The sequence below is a fragment of the Petaurus breviceps genome, unplaced genomic scaffold (genome assembly GCF_028583685.1).
Source record: "Petaurus breviceps papuanus isolate PSGF00001 unplaced genomic scaffold, PetGlider_PUasm1.0 98, whole genome shotgun sequence".
NCBI classification, from domain to species: domain Eukaryota; kingdom Metazoa; phylum Chordata; class Mammalia; order Diprotodontia; family Petauridae; genus Petaurus; species Petaurus breviceps.
Window position 1 is genome coordinate 44,454,985 of NW_027187460.1, and position 19,376 is coordinate 44,474,360.

The 19,376-nt window shown below is 35.8% G+C and overlaps 1 protein-coding gene and 1 pseudogene across 2 annotated transcripts in view; both read left to right on the forward strand.

The window, feature by feature from the left end:
* LOC138155789 (ribosome biogenesis protein NSA2 homolog) overlaps nt 1–500 on the forward strand; it is a 1,405-nt pseudogene extending 905 nt beyond the window's left edge.
* The window catches only part of LOC138156092 (CUB and sushi domain-containing protein 3-like), a 638,148-nt gene that overhangs the window by 319,782 nt on the left and 298,990 nt on the right, over nt 1–19,376 (forward strand). The window lies entirely within an intron of this gene.

Sequence of the window (19,376 nt, forward strand, 5' to 3'; positions counted from 1 at the left end):
GGAAAGAGAAAGAAGAAGGCTTGGAAAAGAATGGTTACTAAAGTCTGCTTTGTTGGGGATGGATTTACTTGAAAACCATCAAAATGTGAAAGATTTATTAGGCCAATGGGTTTACGTTTTAAGAAGGCTCATGTAACTCATCCTGAACTTAAAGTCACTTTTTGCCTACCCATACCTGGTATGAAGAAAAATCCCACCTCTCCACTATATCCAACTTTGGGTGTTATTACCAAAGGGACTGTCATTGAAGTGAACATGAGTGAGTTGGGACTTGTGACACAAGGAGGCAAAGTTATCTGGGGAAAATATACACAGGTTACCAACAATCCAGAAAATGATGGATGCATAAATGCTGTCTTACTTGTTTGATTGACTGAAGTTCTACATCTTTGATAATTATTAAAGATTCTACAATGTATCAATAAAATGACAACAGTTACTACATTGAACAGTCACAAAACAGAACCAAAGACCCAGTTCTACACATTGGTTGTTTTGATTTGAGATTATCTTGGAAAAGAGATGAGACACTGTTTTCTACTCTTCTATGAGCCTTTTTCCCATTTTGAAGTGGCAATAAAAAAAGCTTGTAACTACTCTGCCTGCTGAATACATTGAAATCCTCTTTCAATTATCAAAATTTGCAATTGTCACCACAAAAAAAAGAGCTACTATAAATTTTTTCCTACATAAAAAAATAAATAAAAAGGTTGTTAAAAGATTCAGATGTTCTTTAAAGGATTATTTACAAGAAAAATTTATTTGGTAAATTTATTATTATTATTAACACTTCATTTTATATAAAGCATCCCAACATCTCAGAATGTAAAGGGATCTTGTTAGGCTTCTTCTCTGAGTTGACCTTAGCAGTTAACTAACCCAACCTAGAACTTAATAGGTATTCTGTCTACTACATCCCATGAAAGTGGTCATTAAACCTCTGTTTGAATACAAATAGAAGTAGAAAGAATAGAATTTGGAATCAGAGGACCTGAACTTGATTCCCAACTCTGCCACTTACTGTCTGTGTGTCCTTGGTCAAGTCAAGTATTTCTTAGGATGATTTGTCTAAATAAACAATCTAGAAAGAAAGACAAGCATGTGATTGAGAATATCCTATCCAGAACTAGAAACTCTTGGGCAGATAAAATGACAGAGTAAGGTTAGCTATAAGGAAAACTTCTGTCCACAGCATTATTCCCTTCAACCAAGGGTATGGCTAGTCATTGGCAAACAGACATGTTCTACTCAGTACATATCAGGAAAGTTCTACTGTTGATCCTACCTCTGAAAAAGGGAACATTTGATCTTCCAGTAGTTGGACTTCCTGACTCAGAGAGGTCTGTTGCAACAGACTTCTTGGAGGACTGTCCAGATCACCTATACTCCAGAGACCCTCAGGAAACAGAGATGATTTCAGTGGCTAGCCAATATGGGAAGCCAAGTCTACAAGTGGAGCTATCCGCAAATCAAGCACAAGAGTAGTTCAGAATATCCAGATCCTCAAAAGCAGGCCAGAAATAAAAGTGGGAATGTCACCACGAAAGTGGTCAGTGTCCTTTTCATGGAAGATACCACTGGGGCCAGGTTTAGCACATGCCTGAGTCCTACCCATTTTACTGAAATTCTTATCTGCTAAGAGGGCATCAGCCTCAGTAATATGCCCATGGATCTAGTGATGTTGATGTTAAGAGCATGGGACAGTTTAGGAAAATCTGACAAATTTTCACCACTATAATGGGGTAAGGTAAAGAAACAATAACCTCAGCTGTCACCATCCCTACAAACTCAATAAATCCTCCTTCTCTATGTATTCAAGTACACTGCTGGTTGTCCTTCTACCTTTATTTGGAGAGTATTCTTAATCCCCTATATGGTGACTCTCCTTAAACCTACCGCCAATGTGAGAATTCTGTTTGTAACCCTAGTTGAATCCACACAGATAAATCTCCCAACTTATTATGTCCAGCAAGCCCACAAAATTCTGAGACTCACCTTCAACCCATTAAACCATCACCTGAACGTAGACTTTCTTATTCTCCTTTGTGACTATGGTAAGAACTGAATGTTTGGGGTTTTTTTTTAATTTAAAAAAAAAAAGGTCAGGGTAAAAGAGTTGGTAGAAAATGAACATGTTCTGGGACGAAAGGTTTTAATGTCTCTACCTGTTCTGTAGCTATTTTACTAATCAGGATTATTAATCTTTTCAACTCCTTGTTTTAAAAACTTCATTACCAGGGGCGGCCAGGTAGCACAGCAAGTAAGAGCACCGGCTCCAGTGTTGAGAAGACCTGGAGATCGAATCCCGGGCTCAGACACTCAGCACCACACCCAGAAATAACTGGCCGTGTAACTTTGAGCAAGTTACTTAACCCCGATTGCTTAAAAAAAAAAAAAAACCTTCATTACCAACAAAGTCTCATCACCTATCCTTTTTAAGTAGGCCTTCAGAAAGGATGGAACTACTTGAGTATACTTAATCAAGGGAGCTAAACTTTCATATAAATTTCTAAAGCTATCAACCAATTCCAGAACAAGAAAGCAGGGCAAGTCCAGAGTAAGCAAATTCTTCAAAACTTGAGGATCCTTTAAGAATTTAGCTCTAATGATGTCTGAGGTAAGATGTTTGTAAGGACACCAGGTCTTGCTAACTTTTAAGTATGTTATAGCAAGGGCAACTAGATGGTACAGTGGGAAGATTCCTGGAATACCCCTCTTCCTGAGTTCAAATGTGACTTCAGACACTAACTGTTTGACCCCGGGCAAGTCAGTTTCATCCTGTTTGCCTCAGTTTCCTCATCTGTAAAATGAATTGGAGAAGGAAAGAGCAAACCACTCTAGTAGAGTCAAATATGACTAAACAAGAACAAAACTATATAGCAAACCAAGAACACATAGAATAATTCTTCCAGATCAAAAGACATCACACTGGGACTTTATCCTGAAGAGAGCTAAACCTACATGATTCCTGACCAAACTCACTGAATGGAGCTAGAGATGTCATCCCTTTCTTTATAAGACATCAAAATGGCCTTGCAATAGAGAGTTCTTGGTTAGTTTCTACAACTTATGAAATTAGACTCATTTTAAAAAATCAGTATCTATTCCCATTCCTTTAAAAGAGTCAACCAAGTTTCTAAAGCCTTTTTCTCCTTTTAGCAATATTTAACTTGCAAGCAGCTTAATTCTTCTCTGAATACTCCTTAATCTCTTCCAAGTCACCAGTCCCTAAGTGAAGAAGCCTTCTGAAGCAACAGGATACACCCTCATGGTCTCAGTGTTTGGGAAAGTTTGGGGCTGGGGCCAAGATGAATCAGAGAAATAAAAACAGGAGAAATCTTCCTCATTTTAATCCCCATCTTTCTCCAAAATTTAATCTCTAATAATTCAAAATTACCTAGAGTAATGAGGTTGAGTGAGGGTTATGATGAGATGACTTCTAAAGTGATCCTGAAGGTAATTGAGTCCCTCCTACCTTCAACTGGGCTACAGCCAAATCCATCAATTGGCCTTCTGCCTTTGAGCCATGTATAACTAGTCAGCCTTGTGTCTTTTCAGTTCTTTTAGCTCAGAAGAGAGGTTTTCAATTATAATTAGCAACTACACAGGAACAGTGAAACAGGCCAATACCTGGCTTTGCAAGGGCTCCAAACCTAACCCATTGATGGAAAATATCCTACAAAGTCAATAATTCCTGTGTTACTGGTTAATAGGGACCAATATGAGGACACCTCAGTAGTGATAGTCCTTCATCCTTTCTTCCTTTACCACAGCCACATGTTCTTCTAGCAATTCATGGTTTTGAATCTTGCCAATTAAATCAAATATCTTTGGTCACATAAAGTCTGGCCCCAAATGCAAGTTCATGATCTAGAGAGACGAATAAATGTGACAAATTTTTAAAAGCATTACTAAATACAGATAGTCAGGAAGGATATGCTAGTACATATACACATAAAGACATTCAAATACATTCAAACACATAAAACGTTCACAAACATATATGAATGAATGAAAAAAAGCATTATTAAGTAATTACTAAGTGCTAGATATTATGCTAGGTGCTGGGGATACAAATGGAAACAAGCAATTTGGTAACTTCCCTCAAGAACATTAAAAACATTCTAAAGAGGAAAGAAAACTACAAAAATGAAGCTAGGAGAGAGGTAAGGGAGAAGTAGTATATATTTGGTGGCATGTTTTGGAAATAGCCAGGAAGTTATGTAGAGGCATTATTCTGGACAAGATATGGCAAAAATACTTCTATCATAGCTGAGGGTCCCCAGTGGTGCAACGCTTGTGGAAAATGGGGCCACCATCATCACAACCAACAACATCAACTGGCAACCCATTGCCAACAACAAATTCAGCCTAATTGATAGAGAAAGGCACCCTAAGGATGAGACTGGAAGCAGCTGGGCTGGTCAAAGCACCTCAGCTGCCACTTTCCCTCATACTCTGGTAAACATAGCTCAGGGCCCTAAACCTCTTAAAATAGCTATGTTGTTTCAGACCACTTGCCTTGCTTGCTCCTACCTTGACCTTTACACCCATCAAGTGGAGCAACTTTTGTAGAGAGGAGATCTGCCATTACACCAACTCTACCAACAGTAATTGATGATCAACTGCCCCATGGTCAAGTGGCCCTGGAAACAGAGACATTTTTAGATCACCAACCCTATTTCCAGTTCCCCACCTCCTCTGTTAAATTTTCAGTGTGAACATTTATACCTTGGAAATCCTCAAGCACTACATGTAAAAGTTTAATTTATTTTTTATTGGTTTCCTGGCCTTAAAAAGATTGAGAAAATGTTAATAACGCAGATTTAACTTAAAAGTATGTTGTACATAGTTTTGTCTCCCCCCACCCCCCACCCCCAGGAGAACCAGTTGTTAAACATTCATCAGCATACCCCTGGACCTAAACCTTGTTGAGATGAAACCTAGCAACCTCCTCTGCAGGACTGAAAGGAGAAGGGAAGAAAATAAGTATTTACATGCCAGGCACTGTGCTGTTTTTTTTTTTTCCCAAAAATATTATCTCATTTGATCCACACAACCCTGCAAGGTAGGTGCTGTTATTATTGCCATTTACAGATGAGGAAACTGAAGCAAAAAGAGGGTAGGTGACTTAGCCAGGATCAAACAGTATCTGAAGCACAACTTGAACCTAGGTCTTCCTAGTCTTAAGACCCTGCATCCTCAATAAAAGACTGGAGGATAAATTGGGTTTAACATCTGAACTGAATATGATTTTATCAATGGAAATCACATTAGAGAAGATGTATTACCATATGTTTTGATTTTGCATCCTAAGGGCTATGGGCCCTCTCTACATAGCTAATGCTGGAACTTCTTCCATGTGTTGCTTCGCCATTTAGAATTTGAGTTCTCTGAGAGCAATAATGGTCTCACTTTTCTATTTTTTATTCCTACCTTAGCATAGTACTTGGCACATAATAAATGTCACTAGGAGTTCATTCATCAATCATGTCTTCAGGTCTCCACCTGGGCATGAAATCTGGCCAAAAACAACACCAGCTCATGAGGATAAACAATTCATCAAATCCAAAGGTCTATCCTCCTTTCTTGATAACTTGTTTATATGATTCCTCCAGAAGCAGGTCTAAATGCATTTAGTCTATCATTGTTCTGGGCATCAATAACTAAAGGCTGAACATAAGAATAGCCAGCATTTATATGGTGCTTTAAATTATGTAGAGAACATCACATTTGATCCTCATGACTACCTTGTTAAGTAAGTACTATTCTTATCCACCTCTTTTTCTAAATGCTTTATTAACTTCTGATTTACATCATTCGTTTCTGCCAGATTTTGAGTTACAGATTTTCTCCCCATTTTTACCCTACCCACATCCCAAAATAGCAGTCCCACAGGATAACCCCTCCTCCAATCTGCTTTCTCCCATATTTTCTCCCATACTCCTTTCAACTTTTCCAGTGGATCTCTATGCCTCAGTGCCTGTATATCTTATTTCCCAATTACATGTAAGATGGTATTAATAATAGTATATATATATATATATATTTGAATATTTGATTTTAAAACTTTCAATTCCAGATTCATGCCCTCTTTCTTTGTCACCCACCCTTACTGGGAAGATAAGCAGTTCAGTATAGGTTGTACATGTATGGCTAATGCAAAACAATAACATACCATGTTTCCCCGATAATAAGACACTGTCTTATTACTTTTTTGGACAGAAAAACACCAGAGGGCTTATTTTCAGGGGAGGGCTTATTTTAATGAACACTGACAGCAATTTTAATAAACAGGTAAATGTGAACAAAAAAATGTACCTTTATTCAATAATGAATTCAATAAAGAACAGGATGACGCGCTCACTGCTGCAGCTCTGATTGGATGCAGCTTGGAGCGCAGCATGCATTTCACGGGGGGGGCGGGGACGGTGCATACAGAGGGTACTGTAATGTAGCGTGTAGCGCAGGGGATCACCTTCACTACAGTAGCAATCTCAATAGGGCTTATTTTCGGGGGAGGGCTTATTTTAGAGGAATCTTACACAGTAAGGGGAGGACTTATTTTTGGGATAGGTCTTATTATCGGGGAAACATGGTAGTAGCTATATTGTAAAAGACTGACTATATTTCCTTCCCTCCTATCCCACCTCCCACTTGTTCTATTCTCTACTTTGATCCCTTCCCTTTTCAAAAGAGGGTGCTTCCAACTTCCCTCCCCCCCAGCCTGCCCTCCCTTCCATCATCCCCCCTCTCATCCCCTTCCCCCTTATTCTCCTGGAGGGTGAGATACCCTATTTATTGTGTATTTCACTCCCTCCTCAAACCAGATGCAATGGGAATAAGGTTGACCCATTCCCTTTTGCCTTCCTATTCTTCTCCTCCATTGTAAACATTTTCCCTTGCCTCTTCTGTATGAGATAGTTTGCCCCAATCTGTCTCTCCCCATCTCCTCTCATTATATTCCTCTCACCTCTTAATTTCACCTTTTAAGTATCATCCCTTCCTGTTAAATTGGTCCTGTGCCCTCTATCTATGTATACCTGTAAACATATATACACACATTCACATATGTATTCATATGCCCATGTACCCTCATATATAGACATATATGTGTGTGTATATGTATATACATATATATATGTATATACATACATACACATATATATATATTTCTAATCTCTTCAACTACTGAGAAAAGTTTCATAAGTTACAATTATTGTTTTCCATGTAGGGATGTTGATAGTTCAACTTTGATAAGTTCGTTATGATTTCTTTTCCCTGTTTACCTTCTCATGCTGCTCTTGCTTCTTGTAGCTGAATGTCAAATTTTCTATTCAACTCTGGTTTTTACAGCAAGAATGCTTGAAAGTCCTCTTTTCCACTGAATGACCAGACTTTCCCCTGAAACATGATACTCAATTTTGCTGGGTAGGTGACTCTTGGTTTTAATCCCAGCTCCTTTGACCTCCGGAATAGCATATTCCAAGCCCTTTGATCCCTCAGTGTAGAAGCTGCCAGATGCTGGCTTATCCTGATTGTGTTTCCACAATATTCAAATTGTTTCTTCCTGGCTGCTTGTAATATTCTCTCCTTAATCTGGGAATTCTGGAACCTGGCTATAATATTCCTAGGAGTTTTCTTTTTGGGATCTTTTTCAGGAGGTGATCGGTGGATTCTTTCAACCTCTATTTTGCCCTCTGGTTCTAAAACATCAGGGCAGTTTTCTTTGAGAACTTCCTGGAGGATGATTTCTAGGTTCTTACTTTGATCATGGCTTTCGGGTAGTCCTATAATTTTTAAATTGTCTCTCCTGGATCTATTTTACAGGTCAGTGGTTTTTCCCATGAGATATTTCACATTGCCTTCTATTCTTTCATTTGTTTGGATCTGTTTAACAGCATCTTGATTTCTCATAAAGTCATTAGCTTCCATTTGCTCCAATCTAATTCTGAAGCAATCATTCTCCTCAATGAGCTTTTGAGATTCTTTTTCCATCTGGCAAATTTGGCTTTTTAAGGAATTCTTCTCCTCATTGCCTTTTTGAGCCTCCTTTGCCATTTGAGTCAGTCTGTTTTTTAAGGTATTATTTTCCTCAGTCAGGCTGTTGACTATCATTTCATAATTTTCTTGCATTGTTCTCATTTCTCTTCCCAATTTTTCCTCCACTTCTCTTATCTGCTTCTTAAGGTCCTCTATGGCCTGTAAAACCAGCTTGTATTTTCCTTTGAAGCTTTTGGTGCAGGAGTTCTGACTTCACTGTTTTCCTCCTGTTCCTTGTTTTGCTCCTTTTTGTCCCCAAAATAGGAGTGTAATGTTGGAATCTTCTGTCTGCTTTGTTTCCTTTGCCTGCTCATTTTGCCACTCAATTACTTGACTTTTGGGCTTTTTGCCACAGTAGGACTCTGCCACCATACAGGGGAGCTTTCGTCCCAAATGCTGGGGTTTTCTCAGCTGCTGGAAGTTTTAGATGGGTGCCCTCTCTGAGGCCACACAAGGTCACACAGCTAGTAAGTGCTTCAGGAGCAATTTGAACTCCAGTCTTTCTGACTTCAAGGTATAATGCTCTATCTACTATACTACACCATAAAACCGTGAACTATCCATCTATTCATTTTAGTTCTGCCTTCTGAAGCCAAATGGAGCAAGTTTAAGCCCAATTATACTTTAATAGCTCACCCTTCAAAGAAACATGGAATTTCAAAGTTTCTGGGAACTTCAGTGGACATAGAGGTAACCCATTATTGAAAGACATTACTCTCTACAATATGCATGTTTTTGCAACCTACTGGAAGATTGACAATGAGGAGGTACTTATGCCCTCCAGGAGCAGCCTACCATGCTTTGATGTAGTTCTAATTATCAGGACTTTTTTTCCCTTGACATTAAACCAAAATTTGTCTCTTTACAACTTCTCTCATTACTTCTATCCTGGTGTTCAAAGAGAACAAGACTAATCCTTCTTCCACCTGACATTTGTTTTCTTTATCTTCAGAATTTTATTCTGAAGGTTTCTCCAGCTATCTCTACTTGTATCAAACAATTGTACTAAATGCTGGCAATACAAAGAAAAAGCAAAACTAGTCCCTTCCCAAAGAGCTTGCATTCTAATGTGGAAAACAACATACATATGTAATTTAGAATATATAAGAGAGATACCAAGTAGATGGCAGGTAACCTTGGAGGGTGCAGCACTAGCAGCTGGAATGAGTAGGAAAGGTCTCCTGGAAGAAGTGGTACTTGGTCTAAATCTTAAAGAACTCTAAGAATCAAAGGTTGGGAGTGAGCGCATTCCAGTTATAGGGGAACAATCATTGAAAGGTTTCAGTAGATTTTAGAATACAGAATCTTGCCTCTATATTCTTTTTCTTAGATTTCAAAATCTACTCTTAATATTAATCTAAGATTCTTTGCCCTGTGACCAACTTGACAGTGTTGTTCTCAATTCCTTTCAAGGTTCCCACCACTTCTATTTCTCTAATATAGGGATAAAAATATTTTATGAAGTCTATGAAAGTAGTCTTGACCTTTAAGTTATACAATGTAAATATAATCTTTAATAAGCTTCTATTAAGCAGCCAAATACTGCTATTGTCTGAGAATTTTATTTTATTGTATTTTTTCACAGAAATAGATATTTGCATTCTATCCTCATAAAATGCATCTGGCTTATTCTAAGTCATATATTTTTATTATGACATTTTTTTTAGTGAACCAAATGTTTCCTATAATCTACATAGTGTGAGAAAATATTTCCAAAATTAAGGAATACTTAAAATCATAATTATGTTCTAATTCAAAGTTTAACCTGAATCAGAAATATTTTTTAATTTGCAATATACTCCCTAAAAATAGTTATTTTATTCAGATACTCAAATTCTGATTCCCATTAATTTTGATATTAATTCATATTGATCATAGTTAATATTAAAATTTTGCAACAAATGTCTTAGAGTTTCTTTATAAAATGATATTACAGAAGTATGTTTATTGTCTTTGGCATCCAAGCCCTAAAAAATTAAACTCATATGCACCAATTTTATGTAAATAGATGATTTAGTTCAATTCATAAATAGTTCTTATCCCTATTATATGTAGAATGTAGAATTCTGTGGCACTCACAAGGACTTTTGAAGTTTCTGTAAGAGCTGACTTCTAAATACTCTAGTAAGGGAATATGGCATACATACAAATATGAATAATTATACATAATGGTAAGTAGTAAGTACTTAAGAACAGCACTATGAGGTTAAAGAGATCATTGAATGAGGGAATTGTGGAAGATTTACTAAAACGCTTTCAGCTTTAAAGCAAATCAAAAGGTAGAAGGAAGAGAAAGAAGTCATTTCAGACAGAAGGAACAGAATGAGCAAAGGCATAGAGGTAGAAAAATGACAGAGAGACAAAAATAGTTGGACTGGAGTTGAAAATACTTGGAGGGGAGTAATATGGACTAACACTGGAAAGGTAGGATGCCAAGTGATTGCAAATGCCCTTAAATTATATGCAAAAATCTTTTGACTTTACTTAATAGAGAAAAGTGGAATACAATTTTTAAAAATTATTAAGCAATACACTGGGCTTGTCCAAGGTCAAATTGCTTCATTTATTTATTGTATTTATACAGAGCCCTTATCTTTTAACTCCCTAAGACCAAAACTCTTTGCTCTTCATCATGCTACACCTTCCTGTATACATTAATCAGATAAGAGGTAGATTTCATTTAATTCTGCTATTCGCATAAATGTGTACAGACTATGGAGGTTTGGATCTAGTTTCATAATTAGATTCGAATATCCTTTGGGGAGTAAAGTTATGCATTTTTAAAATTCTCTATCTTTGGTAAAATTTACAAGGAATTATTACTCATTTTAAGAATCATTTTTTTCTATTTGATCCCATGGGGACCCAACAAGCTATGTTAGACTATTTATAATAATTGCTTAATCCTTTACTATTTGAATTTTTTGTGTTAGGAGTTGTAGTAATTGGTGCAATGTAAAAGGTTTTAAAATACACAATTTTGTAAATATTACAAAATAGGTATTTAAGCAGGTTGAAAAATTTTTGTAAAAACTTCAAGTCAATTACCTACCTCTCTATATGTATTTTACTTGGGGAAATTATAGTGGTATTAAATATTTTATTTTCTATTCTTAGAATAGAGTGACTGAAACAGTATTGTACTTCCAGATCACATCAAATTTCCTTCTTTCCTCAGTGTTGTTAAATATGTCATATTTGTTACCTTCTGCAATTTATCATTTTGCTTTCAGTTCTACAAAGCAGTCTAATTGAAACAGTGATTAATTTGAAATCCTAATTATATGTCAACCCTATTTTTGTATTTCTGACACATCCAAATGTCATATGTTGTGATAAATTATTGTAATTGATGGAGCACAGTTAGTGGTTTCAAAAGAATTTCTTCCGTGTGGCTTATTTTTTTAAAAAGAGTTTGGCATCTGAGTGTTACTGATTTATCACACTTACCCCATAAACCCAATAAAACAGATAGTTTGTAGGTTAAAAAACAAAGAAGCAATGAATTAAACCCAATATGTATGATGACTGGAACAGAATTATAGTATTAAAAGTTGTATGGTTACCTCCTTGTTACAGACACACACACATTTATATACACACACATACATACATATACACATATACATATATAATGTGTATATATGTATAAGATATATAATACACACACTCAATACTTATATACATACATGTATGTGTGTGAATACATATTAAGTATTCACACACATGCCTATGTGTTACAAAGAAGAGGAATATATACAAACTTATACATAAATACAGCTATATCTATATTCTCAAGTAAGGCTTCCATTAGTGACAGAATTAAAATCTAAGATTATTCCATTCCATTATTCCTATGCATTACAAGTATAGTCTTCAAACAATGAACACCTGCAACTCCTCAATAATCTGTCAATGTAAATTATGAAAAATATTACTTTTATGCATAAAGAAATGACCCAGCCAAATTCAATTTTCTGTCCTTGTCATGCAACTACAAGTTTAAAGAATATCATTTGATTAATTCTCCCAATGCCAAATAAGGCAACTCCATTATAAATTTTAATTTCATAAACTAATTGGGAAAAAAAATGTGTTCTCCCCCTCTGTGGTGTTATTATGATGCTTTTCCTGGAATGCTCATTAGCCCTTTTCTATTGCAATCAATCATATCAATAATCATATTTTTTTAAGACATAGTTTGTTATTTTCCTGATAACAGGAAAAATATCAATTATAGCATGACAGTGTCTCATAGAATAATGAGTAATGTTAAAGGTTTTTAAATGTTTGTTTTTCAAAGTACAATAGTGCAAAGAATTCTTGGTAGAAAGGCAGGAGATGTGAGTTCAGGCCCTCTAGTTGAGCAGGTGAAGTCCATCCTACCCTACCAGTCTAGTGGCTGCCCCAGACAAAGCTGCCCCAGTTTCAAGATATTCTTTTTATTTTATTTTATTTGCTTTTTTTTCTTTGGACAGGGGAGGACAGGGCAATTGAGGTTAAATAACTTGCCCAAGGTCACACAGCTAGTAACTGTTAAGTGTCTGAGGCCAGAATTGAACTCAAGTCATCTCGATTCCAGTTCTGGTGCTCTATTCATTGCACCACCTAGCCACCCCTCAAGATATTCTTAAAGTCCACATTCACATGAAATGCACTAGCCACCACCAATGTGCTTCCTTGTTTTCTAGTCACATAGATGGCAAAATTGGTTCAAAGCAAAGATATTTAATGAAAACTCATAGTAAGAAAATCAGCAACATTATTCCTCCAATAAAACTGTAGCCAAAATGTATATGCCATCAATTGGAAAAATAAACACACCTAAGGAACATGTGTGGAGAAGAATATACAAAAGGAATGCCTCGGTGAATGAATGAAAGTCAATTCATACCTCCAACAATGCACCTATTGCATTTCCCACCAACTGTACTCCTTTGGACTTCTTCATCACTCCTCAGGAATCTCTTCATCATGGGAGATACTTCAGCCCTGGAACTCACACTTCCTTACCACCCTCTGCCCCTGGAACTCTTCTTTCCAATTGAAGGGTGGAGATCTCTTTGAATTTCCATTTAAGGAGGGTGCTCAGGCCAGCCACCAGGCCACAATTCTTTGTCATGTCTTGGCTCCATGCACCTTCCCTCTCTACAGTACACCTCCCCTTCACCCCTTCCGTTGGTATGTTGTTTTCCCACTTTAGAATATAAACTCCCTGAAGGTAAGGACTTTTACCTTTCTTTGTCTTTCCTGTACCTGGCACATAGTAGGTACTTAATGTTTATTGACTTAATGACTGACTGGTATTTATGGACTGCTCCTACTGATACGTCATGACATGTAGTCTCTGATAGACATAATAAGCATAATATTTGCCAGGCAAAGCTTTCTGTTCTTGATTGGCTAAGCACTTCACAATTATTATCTCACTTGTTCCTCACAATAACCGTGCAAGGCAGGCAAAAACTTATTTATTAGACTTGCAGATCTCAGAAGCCAAGTTCCATTTACTTTTAGGAGTTGGAGTCATGGTCTGAACAGAGAGGACATAGTATGAAACCAGCTTGTTGGAAAGATCATTGCTTTCCTCCTTTCTAGTCATATCCCTGCTTTTAATTTGTTCATGCTGCCAGCAACAAGTTATCTTACACATTTAATTGCTCTGTGCCTTTGGAAAAAAAAAAACAGTTTCTTCTGCTAGATACATAAAGTGTTAAACCTACAGTCTGGAAGACTTTAGTTCAAATTGACACACTTGGAAATTTACTAGCCATGTGGTTGCTGGGCAAAGAATTCCTGGGCTTTGTCTGTCTCAGTTTACTCACGTATAAAAATGGTGATAATAGCACCTGCCTGACAGGATAATTGTGAAGATAAAAATGAAATTATATTTGTAAAGCACTTTTCAAACTTGTAAATGCTAGCAATTATTATTACTTCATCTATAAAGCCAAAATAATGGCATTTGTTCTACCTAACTCCTGGATTGATAGTGAATATGTAAGTGTCTGAAAGTGTTTTGAAACATATGAAATTCTATACAAATGTTACATACTTATTTTACCATTCAAAAACTATACTATCAGTGGTTTGAGCCAAAAAAAAAGTGAAGTTGACTGAATGATATTTCCATTTTTACTTTCACATACATATTACTTCTTAACTGTTCTTGACTATGAAAAGAAAATTTTACATTAGCAAAATACCAGAGAATTGAATGATTCAGGCCTTCCTCAGTTTCTCAAACCCAAGACACTTCTTCTTTTCTGAGTAAATAGACAACAGGATACATTGGAAAGAGCATTATATTTTGAATCAGATACATTTAATTGGAATTTGATCACTAGCTATGGGATTTGGGGGCAAAACACTTCATCTTACTTCAATTTCATCTTCTAAACAATGAGAGAGTGGGGCTTCCTGATCCATCAGGTCATTTCCAACTCTAAATCTATGATCCTGTGATCCTACATCAATGAAATTATTTCTCACAGTATTTCTCTATGCTTCTTGCTTCCTATCTCCATATGTGCTTGATTTTTCTCCAGTCTTCAGATGCTGATCTCATTACCATTTAGAAAACAGCATATAGAAACTCTGTAGCTGTCTTAATGGTCTCATGGAAGAGGCAATAGTCCAGTGTAATTGAAATATTGTCTTAGTTCTTATACTTGTGAATTGGTTGCTTTCCATGAGAACACAAGATCCTTTAGGTCAGGGACTTTTTTTAAAATTTATATCCTTAGCACAAGCAGCTAGGTGTGTGTTAGATTATATATGATCTTAATCTTCAATTTGATTGACCCTTATTTAATACTGAACTGACTTCAATATATGACAGAGCTAAAGGGGAGCTTAGAAAAAATATAGGTTAATCTCCTCATTTTATAAATTAATGTAAGTTCAATTCAATAGACATTTATGTTCATGTTCCTACTATATGCAGACCACTACTCCAGATTTGGAGAAAACTCAAAGTTTAGATAACATATCTTTCCTTACTCACTACTGGTTCCCAGAAATTCTTTGTGGTCTTTATAATATGAACTGTTATTTTTATATTGACAAAGTCTAGCAGTATGGTGATATTATTGATCCTCAATTCAACATTTTCAATAACCTCTATAGTAATTAGAAGCTATAACAGCAAGCACTCTAGCATACCCAGGATGGTTGCTAAGCATAGTTTCTTTGACCTGCTTTTCTAAAGGAAAGCAACTCAAAAAGGGTTAACAATCTTACTTTAATCAAACATATATATCATTCTAAGTTCAGGGGGAAACATAAGAATTCTGGACTTCAGAAAATACAAATAGAAATTACAAGCAGACAAAAGATATAGACAGAGAAAATAACACAATTCAACAGAACAACAGACAGGACTTCTAGCTGTCTGACTATTGCGTACATACATAGTTACCAGAGAGAGAAGCACCAACATCTGGGTTTTCAAAACCGAGGGGGATCAATGGCTACTCAAAGTCTCATCTCCAAGGGAGACCTATTAAAGGGCAGGGAATATCTTCAAATTCACTTACCATTACAGTTGCCTATATCTAACACTAGTAATACCTAGGGGATGCTATATGGCTGGAGAACAATATTTGATATAACCAAAAGAAAGATGGGAAGATACATGGTAGGGATGAGTAGGCTATATCATATTAGTAAAATGGCTTTCACTCAAGAACTGACATAAGAGCATATATGGAAATTATAGAGAACTAAACACATACTGAGAAATTCAAAGATTCTAGAACCCCTCCATATACAGTGACTTTCTTGCTATTTTTCCCATGATTCTCTGTTTCCTAACTTCATGCATGAATTTTCACTGGTTGTTTCTCATGTTTGGAATGTTCTCCCTCTTGAACTGTAACTCATATCCCCTGACTTTCTTCAAGCTTAAATCCTACCTTCTGCAAGAGGCCATTCAGGTGCTAGGTCCCCTGTTTTACTCAACTGCCACTCCCACTCTTCACTCTGCCCCTCCCCCTTCCCAGTGTCTTCCTGAAGGGATTACCTTATATTTACATTGTATATATCTCTTATGTACATAGTTGTTTGTATATTGCTACTACTTCTATACTTAGAGCTCCAGGAGGGCAACAACCATGTTTTTGCTTTAACAAAAAAAATATATATATATATATCCCCAGTGTTTAGTGTACTGTCTCATCCACAATAAACTCTTATGCTTATTGACTGACTGAGAACTGATTGAGAACACTGGGTGCTTTTCTGTGGAAGACTTATGGAAAGAAACAAAATATCACAATATGAGAAATCATGGAGTAGATGAAATCGAATGGTTTGGAGGGAGTAAATATATCAGCAAAACCATGGCTCTATCATGACTTCATTCTGATTTGGGAGTCTTTCAAAATTATTATTTAAATTATTATTACTAAATTGATAACTTCCCAAGAGAGTTAAGTAAATTGTTAAGTAAAATTTTTATTTAACTCTAAAAATAAAAAAAAGCAAACACAAACCTAGATCTACAAGTTTAAACAAATTTCTATGTTTAAACAAAGGTATTCATACAAGCTTTTGTATTTAAATTGATCATATCCAATAGAAATAATCACAACTTATTTCATGGATCTTATAAATCTGGGCATTTCCATATTGAATTTCCTTTAGATAAGTCTACTTTATGTGCTTCCAAACACCTAGCATTATTAACCTAATTTAAGGGATGAACCTGAAATAATGCCAATTTAAATTTCAATTATCTTTGAGTTTCTTCAACCATACTTCCTTGTAATTTCATTTTGCTCTCCTGAGTCAAATTGATTTAATTCTCCATATAATGGGAAATTGGACAATATGCCAACAATGTCAACAACTCAGACCTTAATTTTTCTGAGTGAATCAAGAACACCAATATCCCAAGTAGTTCTGCATGAATAAGCTCAAGTGGTTTTAGCAGGTGAACCAAATTCCAATGCACTTACCTTGTATTTACTTAGCTTCATAAAATCTATAAAAACTGCATCCCTCTCTTGCCCCACACCCTATGTGAGATTCTTCAGGACAAGGATTCTTTTTCATTTCTGATTTTGTATAGCAGGAATCTCAAAGAGTGGCTTGATTATAGGAAGGAATCACTTAAGGAATGCTTGCTAAATTGCACTGAATCAAAAAAGTTTGCCAAAGGGACAAAAGAGAACCATAGGTTAATTTGATTGGATATTTAAATCTATCTTTTTTAGATCTATTTTGTACTGTAGAGAGGTAGGCAAGACTTCATCTAAAACTGTGAAAGGAAAAGGCCAGTAATGCATGTATGTAGAAAAATGCCAGTAATTTACCATGACATGGTAAAACCTAAATTCTTGTGGTCTAAGTAAATTTCATATTTTCATCTATAGAATAAGAAAGTGAAAACACTAAACATCCTGGTAAAAACAGTTAATTTAATAAAGTATGTTAGTATGTGCCTGTAATCTATGTTGCTAGAGAGTCTGAGACTAGTGAACTTGAGCTCAGTGGTTCTGAGCTTCAGTAGGGCTAAAACTGAGAGTCTGTACTAAAAATAGCATCATTATGATGAGGTCTGAGGAGTCAGATACAGGCAGGTGTGTATCAGACTTCCTAAGGAAAGGGAAACTGCTCCATGTCAGAAACTGAGTAACTCAAAGCACTAGCAGTAAGATTAGCACTGTGAGTGCTGTTGTATTTCCAGTGTGGGTAAGATAGGGAGACCTAGTCTCCAAAGTAAATATAAAAAAGTAAACAAATTAATCACCAACACTCGTGATAACAAAACCTGAAAATTTCTAACAACTGCATGTTCACTCTATAATGCACCAGGACATTCAATAGTTACTCGGATACTGGTTATGATATTCACATTGACAAAGGTGTCGTGTAGTCATTTCTCCAGATTTTTTATAATAACTTCCCTATTTGAAGATAAACAATTCTTTATGTCAAACATTCTTTATGTATACCAGGATTGTTGATTACTACTCTGAATTGTGTTTTCCATTTCCTAGACACTTGAATGAGGTTCCAGATTGCCAATAAAACCTTCTATAATATTTCTGTGCAATTTTTTTGAGGGAGAAGGGAGAATTATAGAGTGAGAAAAAGGAATGGCAGTGCAATTTATTTGGAGATTTTCATGGTTTTGGAGATCACAGGAAAAAAAAGTTTTGGAGATCACATGTTTACAATGTGAGGAATACCAAGGTATTAAATATAGCCAAAAGCTTCTCTATCTGGCATGACATCAACCAGATTTTCCTACCAATTAATATTATGCCTTCATGTCTGATAATAATTCTTGTTCTATTGATGACAGGCAGTAGTGTAAGCTCCCAAGGAAAGTAAATATACTAAGTGTGTTTCATTACATTAAAATTATTTGAAAACCAATAATGCTTGCATGATTTGGAGAAAGTCAGAGTATGCATGAAAGGCAACAGAACATAACTCTTTCCTCTCCCTCATACTATAATGACAATTGACTGACCCTAAGATGAATATTCTTTGAATTTCTCTATTGAGCTTTAGCATATCCACAAGGGGTTTATCATCTACAAGGTCCTTGATGTAAATAATAGGTTTGAAAAGCTGTGTTGGTTGAACCTGAAAATGAGAAGATAACATTAAGACACAACAGTGATCACAAAGTCTGTCCATAAAACTGGATCATAGTCTCTCTCTAAATATAGATATCAACATTATATATTGGAAAAAATAATACATTCAGTTTTGGAAGTCAGTGCTTAGTTTGCATATTCCAACACTGTCCTATGAACATTTTTTTCCCATGAAAATAGCCTTTGGCAATATATGTTTATAAGTTTTGTGGCCTTTTGAGAGAAGAGTGACAGTCTACATAGTATAATGGAGAGAGGGTTAAGCTTAGAGGCATGGAAACCTGCATTTTAGTTATACATTAGACACAAACTAGCTGTGTGATAGTGGGAAGGTCTTTAATCTCCCTGTGCCTTCAGAACACTGTCTATGGCAATAATTTATATGCCAATTGCTGACGGACAGTAGTTGAGGGAGTTTCTAGAATGGAAGTTCCCCTTCAAAAAAATAAATGTTTCACTTTTATAAAATGTTTCAAAATAAATTTTCAGGATATTTAAAAGAACAAATGAACATGAAAGATATAAATTTGAATTTCAATGTAATTCAGTGCATTTTTCATTATTAGAACTAAAAGAAAATGTTAAAACATGTTCCATTGAAATTTTGACATCAAATTCTTTCTAGAAGTAGTATAAGTAGCAACTCTCATTTATATAGGGTGCCCCAAAAGTCTAATGAGACTTCTGAGATACACTGTATAATTCTTTAAGGTTTGCAAA